The 9,970-nt window shown below is 34.8% G+C and overlaps 1 pseudogene; it reads left to right on the top strand.

Moving 5' to 3' along the window:
- Positions 1 to 666: 666 nt before the first annotated feature.
- Positions 667 to 9,970, top strand: part of LOC131513122 (mitochondrial calcium uniporter regulator 1-like) — a 155,830-nt pseudogene continuing 146,526 nt past the window's right edge.

Here is a 9,970-nt window from a genome sequence, read left to right as displayed (position 1 = left end):
GTATTAATTTTGTTCATAAAATAATACTAAATAGGTAATACATCTCTTATTTTTGGGCTTTTCTAGCTTTGTCTTTCTAAAAGAAGATAGGTAGAAGTTATCTTTTGGCTGGTTTATAACATCCATCACGCCCAAAACTTTATTAACAACTGTTGGAAATGCGAGGAAAATCCTTGCATACTATGATTGGAAATTGATTATGACTCACTCTTAATTAGTTAGCTGGTCAGTCATTCATTCATACAACACACATTTAATAAGTACCTATTATTTGCTAAGTACTAGGGTTTCAGTGATGACCTCCATAGATGTAATCCTTGTCCTCAGGTAGTTTCCAGTCCATTAACCCTTCCAAAAATCAAATGGATTAGTGTGGCATTGCTTATTGTTCTTAGCAAGTGTACTTTACTTTCTAGATATGTAATTGCTTAAATCCCCTACTAGATTATTTTTCTGGAGAATAAGATACAGAATACCTTTCTGACTGCAGCATGTCTCTTTTAAGACTCCTGATTGCCTAATTGTTACTAGGTTAATGAAAAAAATATGATAAAGTCAGAAACCTCATGAAGTGAAAATTACGACAGTACCAAATTTCCTTAGGAATGCATCAAAGTAGATGTGTTATTAGGTAATAATAGCGAGGAGAGGTTTGGACAAAGTAACATGGGTACAAGAGCAGTAGCCAAGAAAGAGGATGCCAATCAGTTCACATTCCTGAAATCCACCGAGAAGGAAGAGTGCAATGTCTGCTCCTGGTGGGCTGGGGGGTTCAAAGAATACTTCAGCATTAGGGAAAAGGCAGGATTGACTTTAGGTAAGGAAGTGTCAAGTTATAGAGGTAATTTTCTAGGAGCTACAAAAAGTAGCAAAAAAAAGGAAAAGGGAATAAGAAAGAGGGAGCATGCTCACAAAGATTTCCAAGAGTAAACTAATAGAGATTTCACCTTTTTTGGTTGATTTTCAAGTGTTAAGGATTGGGAAAAGCTAGTTTTAAGAGGTAAACAGAGGAAACACTCATGGTACTAAACAACGTCTGGGATTCTTTGGGGGTGAAGTTGGATTTCTGTCTCTAGAAAGTCTCTTATTTGTCCCAACATGTGATGGTAAGTCAGGTCAGTTTGCCATCCAGACACACAGCTCTGAAACAGCTTTAAAGCACCAGGTTTGTCTGGCCAGGACTATATCTGATTTTTAGGTAAGAGATATAAATCATCACTATGTTTCCTACCTATGAGAAGTTAATGGCATTCCCGTATCCACTATTTCCTGAGAATCCTGTGATTCTTCTGGAAGAGGCGGAAACCGCTACATTTCCCACTCTACCTGAAAACAGAGATTCTCCCTATATAGAAATGGCTTTATAGCTGTCATAGAGCTCAAAGAATGATTTTTTTGTGTGTCTCTCTCTCCCACACATCTTTGTTCTTCCACTCACCAGCATCAATATGAAATTTCACTTTCTTCCTAATCCTTGCAAGTTTTTTTTCCATCCATGCATTTTTTTCCTTTCCTATTCTTGAATTTAGTTAAGAATTTAGAATTGTGCCTTAAGCTATTTCATCTTCTTTAGCTGGTGTGCACGAAACATTATGTAATACTTGGAATTTGGAAATTAAGCATATGATGATTGTGAGACTTTTTAATATCATTTTAGATCATGTCCTAATAATCCTCTTTAATGACCATCTGTCGTTCTTGTGGAATTTTACTTTGTTGGAGTAGCTTCATAATTGATAGGGATTCAGCTATTTTAGCATCCTATATAGTTACAGGTTAACTTTGCAGGAAAATGTAAGGTGGGTTAATAGTTTTTCCTTTCCCATAGAGAAGATGACTTCAGCAATGACAGTCTCCTTGGCCTAAAGGATATTAACCAGTTTGTGCATAACGTAGTACTCATCACTTGTTACTTGCCCTAGTTAACTGTGTATGTCTCTGTTTTTTCTTTTCTTTCTTTCTTTCTTTCTTTTTTTTTCTTTGTTTGGTTGATCATCTCAAGTCATTCTTCTGAGATGATCACTCAATGGATTAAATAAAACTTCAACATGTACTCACTATTTCTTTGTGTGAGAACTAGGTTGTAACAATTTGAGAAATGTGCTTCCACAAAGCTCTTGAAATATAGAGTGTGTATAATAGGGGATTATGTTAAGCAGGATTAAAATGGAACTGAAGTCCTTCAGGTCATTGGAATAATTCCCTCAATGACCTCACTCTCTGCATCTCAAATTTTAAGTATTATTCTTTGGTGATTTTCCTACTAAATTGATCTGAAATCTCCCTGTGTCTGAGTTAGAGATAAGAGTTCTGATACAATATCAATTTTCACAGTTCATCTATACAAAAATCTTAATAACAATGTTCTAAGACACTCCTTCCTTCTTTCCTTCCTTCCTTCCTTCCTTCCTTCCTTCCTTCCTTCCTTCCTCCATTCATTCCTTCCTTCTCCCTCCATTTTATTTTGTCCTAAAGTTCTATGCTTTGGGGACCTTGATCATACGGGGATTTCTAAAATCTACTTAATGTATTCCAGAGACTTGAGTCATGTGATTCTCCTTCCTCTAAAATATGAAAACAGAGTAAATAACTTTCCAACTTTCTTTATAGTAAGGATGTAAGAAATACTGTGCTGATGGAATTAATCTAAACTTCTCTGAAAGTAACTCTAAAACATCTTTGTATGGCAGCACAGAAATTATGTTCCAAGATAAAAATTTCCAAAGGTGAGGGATATACTCTCTCCTCATGATTTTTAAGTTTCCTTTTAATACTTTACTGTGGATCTATTATTTATAGCTTTACTCAATTCCTTCCTGAATTCATTTTTATAAGTAGATCAAATACCTTTTGAAGCTTGTGTTTCACAAAGTAAATTAAAATTTCTTTTCTTGGACCTCTAAAGATGCGCCGATGTGTGCTTATCGTGTGATACTCTGATTAAATTCCCACACACAGCTTAATCTTTCCTCTTCTTGAATCTCATGGTTAATAGGCATTGCATCAGCACATCCACAACTCCATGTTCAAAGTACATTGACAACAGCATTTTGTGTCATAACATCATATTATATTTTATTTTTTTAAGTTTACTTATTTTGAAAAAGAGAGAGAGAATACATTGGGGAGGAGCAGAGAGAAAGAGAGAGAAAGAGAGAATCCCAAGCAGGCTATCAGCTTGGAGCCTGATTCGGATCTCAAACCCAGAAACCAGAGATCATGACCTGAGCCGAAATTAAGAATTAGATGCTTAACTGACTGAGCCACGCAGGTGCTTCAATTTTATTTTAATAAAGTTATAGCACAATGTTCCAAGATCAACCTTTTTCTCTCAAACAGGGACTTATCCATAAAAATTAAAAGAAAAATATAAGGAAAGATTATTTCCTGTGTATTGATAATTAATCAAATGGTTGCGCCTACTATCTAAAAGGACTCTATCGGTCACTGATATGACATATTTCTTCTTGTTAGATAACTCACATATTACTGGAGCAGACTCATGAAAGGGCAGATAATTTTTAAATAGCAGAGTGTATGCAATAATAAGAATTAACATAAGTGAAGCGAATGCACTAAAAGTGATGGGAGAGGGAATGCAATAGCCCGGGAATAGGAAATAGGCAACTAAGCTTCCTGGGGCAGCTCGGCATATTGACTGAGGCTGAGAGAGCTGTCCTTTTGGGAATGTCCTAAAAACCAGAAGACATTACTAACAACGGCTGTCATGATCTGAGTGCTGACAACATGTTTCTGTGTGCCACATTTGCTCAATATTCATATAACCTCATTTAATCTTTACAATGACCTGAAAAAGTGGGGACATTTTTATTTTCAAGAAAGAAAAAAATGAGTCCAATAGATTGGGTGACTTTTTCCAAGACAACTCAGCATGTAAATGATGGCTCCAAGAATTGAACTAAAGCTGTCTGACTCCAATGATTATGTTCATTAGGACTCAGTTCAATTTCATTATTTAAACATTTACTTACCATCTTTTATGTCTCAGCCACTGACCCTTCAGTTTTAGAGAAATAAAGGCAAATAAGGAGTCATTGCCTGGAAGGATCTCATTAGCATGTCTCATTCTATCACTGTACCTTTGTGTTGCATTCCCATTTTGAACAACTAGAGAATTATTCTTTTTAAGAAAATGTTCAGTTTTCAAAATGGAAAAAATATGTATACTTCAGTTCACTGCAATTAATAATTTAGGAATGCACTTAATTATTACTTTGTGAGATGTTAGTAACCTCTCATAAACATGTTTGTAAAGTATTTCCTCATGTAACATTTAAATCATTCTATTCTCTCTTTTGTTTTGAAATTCTTGTCAGATTCCATGGTACTTAGAGATTTTATATTTGGGATATAAGCCGACATTAAAAAAATCGTCCATGCTAATTTGAAGTTGATCTTATTTCCATTAATAGCCTTTCTTTGGTATGTGTGTGTGAATAGCCTTTCTATTTCATTAACAGTTGGCTTGCATTATTAATTTTTTAAAATTCAGTATTGATTATTACTATTTTGCTTGCTTCAAAGCTTCCATACTTGATTTCCCAATTCAGATGATAATGTATGTCACTTGAAAGTTTTCAACTTAACTCTGCTGTCATTATGATGTGATTCTGCACACATTGTAAACAATACTTTAGAGCTATGATTTCCCTGAACAAACCAGTTATTTAAAATTTTGCAAGTGGACAGACCAACTTATATACTGCTGAGACACTACATATTTGCTTTCTCTTAAGAGAGGCTATTTTTGTAATCATGTTGTGGAAACAGGCAGGGGCCCATTAATTTAAACCAATCATGGGAAAGTGACAAATCTACCTGAACTGCGTAATTTATGCATCATTTATTTTATTCTTGGTGCACAGCTCTGGAGTTGTTTTTTGTTGTTGTTGTTTGTTTGTTTCCTTTCCTTTCTTTTTTTTTTTTTTTTCCTCGGTACTTCATATTTCAGTGAACTCATTATTTCCTTTAATTCACAGAGAGTCACTTAGCCTTAATTGCCTTATGAACTGCAAGCCTTTGTTAGAGGTCCTATTATGAAGAGTTGATCTCAGGATCAAATCAGAACAGTGTTTTCAAGTATAGTTTTACAATATATATTTCTAGAAAACTGCAAATAATGACTCGTATTCCTTTTCAGGCTACTTTCTTGCATTTGCATTTTCTCCCTTCATATGAGCAACTTTCAATAAAAGAGTACCTATAAATAGAAAAACAAAGTGTTTTCTTTAAAGATGACTCCTCAGAGAATAGATTGAACTTGAACACTTCTGTGTTCTTAGTCAACATGTAGGCCATTCAGATCAAAGCACCCATAATCAGATGCTGGGGTCCTTTTCCTCTTTAGTCATAGTCATTTTTAGTATGGACAGATGTGATAAATGGTGACCAATTCTGTCTCATATCTAATAGAAATTGAGAAACAATCTTTTTTTACAAAAAAAATAAGTTTATTTCTTTATATTGAGAGAAAGAAAAAAAGTGAGTGAGCGCACAAGTGGGGTAAGGGCAGAGAGAGAGGGAAAGAGATAATTCCAAGCAGGCTCTGCACTGTCAGAGCATAGTCCAGCATGGGGCTCAAACTCACTAACCTTGAAATCATGACCTGAGCTGAAGGCAAGAGTCAGATGCTTAACTGACTGAGCCACCCAGGCACTCGGTGAAACAATCTTACACCTCTCAAATCATTCCAGAATGATGGCATCTCCCTCATGAGCTATCTCCACAGTATGGGACACTGCTTTGGAAGTACTGCACTCACTTCTACCTGATTTGATTAAAAAATGCTTGGTTAATATCTCTGAACAATCATATGAATATAATGTTTGTAGTGCTGTCTATTTTAGCCTTCCGTTTATTCAAGAATACTTACAAATGTCCAGTTTGTTGCTATTCTGGGAGTTCAGGATATCATAGGAAAAAATAGACACAATTTTCCCCATCCTGATGCTTCCTTTGGTAAACATGTGTTTGAAATCTTTACTTTTGAAATTAATCTGATGAGCAAATTTAGGTTTTGTAAAAGAGGTCTGCATTCTTACCAACCACTAATTTCAAGTTTTGCAAAATGTGTTCTCATGTTTGTCTGATTTTTGAAATGTTTGAAAAACATCTTAAGAGTGAGTTTATACAACAAAAAGCACAGTCATTTCAGATCTTTTTTAATTATCTATCCATGGTTTTGTTCATGTCTTTTTTGGCAAGTTGCTGGAAGCATTAATTGTCTCAATTAGGTTGCCATGTTGATAGAGGCAATTAATCTGTTCATTAAAAGGAATACTGGAGGCCCTGGGATAATAGGACATACAGCTATCTTTTAATCATTAATGCCAGTTGAGAAGATGCAGATTTAACTCAGAGATTTTTTATTAAAGACGATTTTTTATATCAGTTTTAGGTTCACAGCAAAATTGAGGAGAAGGTGCAGAGAATTCCCATATATCCCTACCCCAACACATGTATAGTTTTCCCCATTATCAACATCACTCACTAGAATGTCACATCTGTTACCAAAGGTCAGCCAGCATTGACATATCATAATCATCCCAAATCTGTAGTTTACTTTAGGGCTGACCCTTGGTGTTGTATATTTTATGGATTTGGACAAATGTACAATGACATATATCATTATTATAGTTTCATACAGAGTAGTTTTACTACCACAAAAATCCTCTGTGCTCTGCCTGTTCATTTCTCCCTATCTCACCTCTGGCAACCGCTGATTTTTTTTTTTTTTTTTTTTTTTTTGGTCTCCATAGTTCTACCATTTCAAGAATGTCAGATAGTTGGAATCTTAAAGTATGTAACCTTTTCAGATTAGTTTCTTTCACTTAGTAATATGCATTTAAATTTCTTCTATGTCATAGCTCATGTCGTTTTAGTATTAAATAGATAATATTCCATTGCCTGGTTGTATCACAATTTATCCATTTGTCTATTGATGGACATCCTGCTTGCTTCCAAGTTTGGGCAATTATAAGTAAAGCTGCTATAAACAACTATGCGGAGATATTTGTGTGGACATAAGTTTTCAACTCCTTTGGCTCAATACAAACAGGCACAATTGCTGGATTGCATGGTAGTAGTATGTTTAGTTTTGCAGAAAACAGCTAAACTATCTTCCAAAGTGGCTGTACTCTTTTGCATTCCCACCAGGAATGGCTGAGTATTCCTGTTGTTTCGTATGCTCACCAGCATTTAGTGTTGCCAGTGTCTGGATATTAGCCATTCTAATAGATGTATAGTGGTACCTTGCTTTTTAATTTGCATTTCCTTGGTGACATAGAATGTGGAACATCTTTAAATATGCTTATTTGCCCTCTCCTTTTCTTCCTTGATGAAGCGTCTTTAAGGTCTTTGGATCATATCTTAATCGGATTGTTTCTTATTGTTGAGTTTTAAGACTTTTTATGTATACTAGAAGACAGCCTTTTATCAGATGTGTCTTTGCAAATATTTTTTCCCTGTCTGTGGCTTGTCTTCTAATTCTCTTGACATTGTCTTTCACAGGGCAGAATGTTTTAATTTTAATGAAGTCCAGCTTTTCAATTTTTTTCTTTCATTGATTATGTCTTTGGTATTATATCAAAAAGATGTCGTGGAACCATAGGTCATCTATATTTTCTCCTACATTACCTTCTAGGAGTTTTATAGTTTTACATTTTACATTTAAGTCTGTGATACATTTTGAGTTAATTTTTATGAAGAGGTTAAATTCCTTATCTAGATTCTTTTTTAAAATTTTTATCATTTTTTTTTTTGTAATGTGGGTGTCCAGGTGTTCTAACACCATTTGTTAAAGACAATATCTTTACTCCATTGAATTTCCATTGTATTTCCTTTGCTCCTTTGTCAAAGATCAGTTCACTATATTTATGAAAGTTTATTTCTGGGCTTTTTGTTCTATTTCATTAATCTATATGTCTGTTATTTCACCAATATTGAATACTATCTTGAATAATATAGTTATATAGTAAAAGCTGAAGTTAAGAAGTATCAGTCTTCTAACTTTGTTTTTTCCCTTCAATATTGTGTGGACTATTCTGGATGTTTTGCCTCTCCATATATACTTTAGAATCAGCTGATTGATATCCATAAACTAACATCCTGGGATTTTGTTAGGGAGTGCATTGAGTGTATATATCAAGTTGGGAAGAACTGACATTTTGATGACATTTACTTTGCCTATCAATAAACATGATCTGTCGCTTCATTTTTTATTTAATTCATCAGAGTTTTGTAGCTTTCCTCCTATTGATCTTTTACATATTTTGTTAGATCTATGCCTATGTATTTTATTTGGGGGTTGCTAATGTAAGTTGTATTGCATTATTAATTTCAAGTTCCATTTGTTCATTGTTGTTATTAATGAAGAGATTTTAAGACCAAAAATCTCATAGAAAGCATGAATTCTAGCCCATTCACACTTCATGGCTTTCCACTGGTCTGGTAGTTTCCTTTGCTTCCTGGCATTGCTATTTGTAGCTGATGGGGGTATTTTAATTTCAAACCGTGTCAAGACTCTATTGAGAATACAATTGATAGATGTAGCCTAAGAGTGTGTCATCTTCCGGCATGGTTTTGTACTGATTTGTGCATTGCTAACTCTTATAGATTTGAATTGTGACCCTCTCAAATTCATACACTCAGGCCCTAAACCCTAGTGTGACTGCATTCAGAAACAGAGCCTTCAAAGACATAATTAAGGCTGAATGAGGTCATAAATGTAGGCCTTTAATCCAGTAGAGCTGATGTCCTTAGGAGAAGAAGAGACACCAGAAATGTGTGTGTATAGAAGAAAGGCTATGTGAGAACACGGCCATTTACAAACCAACAAGAAAAGCCTCAGGAGAAAGCAAACCTGTCAGCACCTTGACCTTGGATTTCCAGCTTCCAGAACTATGAGAAAAATTTTTTTTCTGTTGTTTAAGCCACCCAGTATGTGATACCTTTTATGGCAGCCTGAGAAGACTGATAAACTAACCTGCAATTGACATTCAGTTTCTCAGTTTGGCTCTCTTGATTTAAGAAACACTGGTTTTCATCTAGCCAACTTCTGTAAATCATTGAATCGCTCTTTAATTTTCTTCAACATCCTCTCTCCTCTCATCACTTCCACTGGTTTGTCATAAACTAGTGTGACTATAATTAAAATATCGGTATGTACAATGCAAATACCTGAATAAGGCAGAGTGAACATCAGTATGTACCTTGAAAGACAATGAATGAGATCCTTTGAAATACATCAGTTCTTTTTACTTTATCCCATACATCTCCTGGTTTTATTTGTAGTAAATTAGAGCTTGTTTAATAGTTTTTATTTTTTTAACTAAATAACTCATTTCTAAAAGCAACTCAACTGATAGGTCCTAAAAATTTTTGAAGACATTTTGATGCCATTAGAAAATAAAATGGAAGGGCCACCTGGGTGGCTCAGTTGGCTAGGCATCTGACTCTTGGTTTCAGCTCAGGTCATGATCAGAGCGGTTCGTGAGTTCAAGCCCTGCATTGGGCTCTGCTATGACAGCATGGAGCCTGTTTGAGATTTTCTCTCTCCCTCTCTCTCTCTTCTCCTCCCCTGCTTGCTTTCTGTCAAAGTAAATAAATAAATTTTAAAAATTTTAAAAATTAAAAATAAGAAAGATGGGATAACCGAAAGTGAAATGTGGCATATTGTATATTGCTCCTATGTCAAGTAAATCCATTATTTATAAACTACACAGACAGAGATTAAATAATAATGAGACACTAAAGAGTAAAACTTTAAATTCAAGTAACACTTATACCCACTTAGATGTAACTGCACACATCCTCCAACAGAACTGGTAACCATAGCTGACTTTGGACCCCAGTGAATTCATTGTCAGCTTATTCCAAAGTTACTTTTTGCCACAACAAAGAAACAAAAAAGACAACAGTGCTTTCAACAGAGTTCAAACCCATCATTAGA

This window comes from Neofelis nebulosa, chromosome 5 (genome assembly GCF_028018385.1).
Source record: "Neofelis nebulosa isolate mNeoNeb1 chromosome 5, mNeoNeb1.pri, whole genome shotgun sequence".
Lineage (NCBI taxonomy): Eukaryota > Metazoa > Chordata > Mammalia > Carnivora > Felidae > Neofelis > Neofelis nebulosa.
Note: the sequence above shows the minus strand (reverse complement) of the source record. Positions and strands in the feature narration are given on the sequence as shown.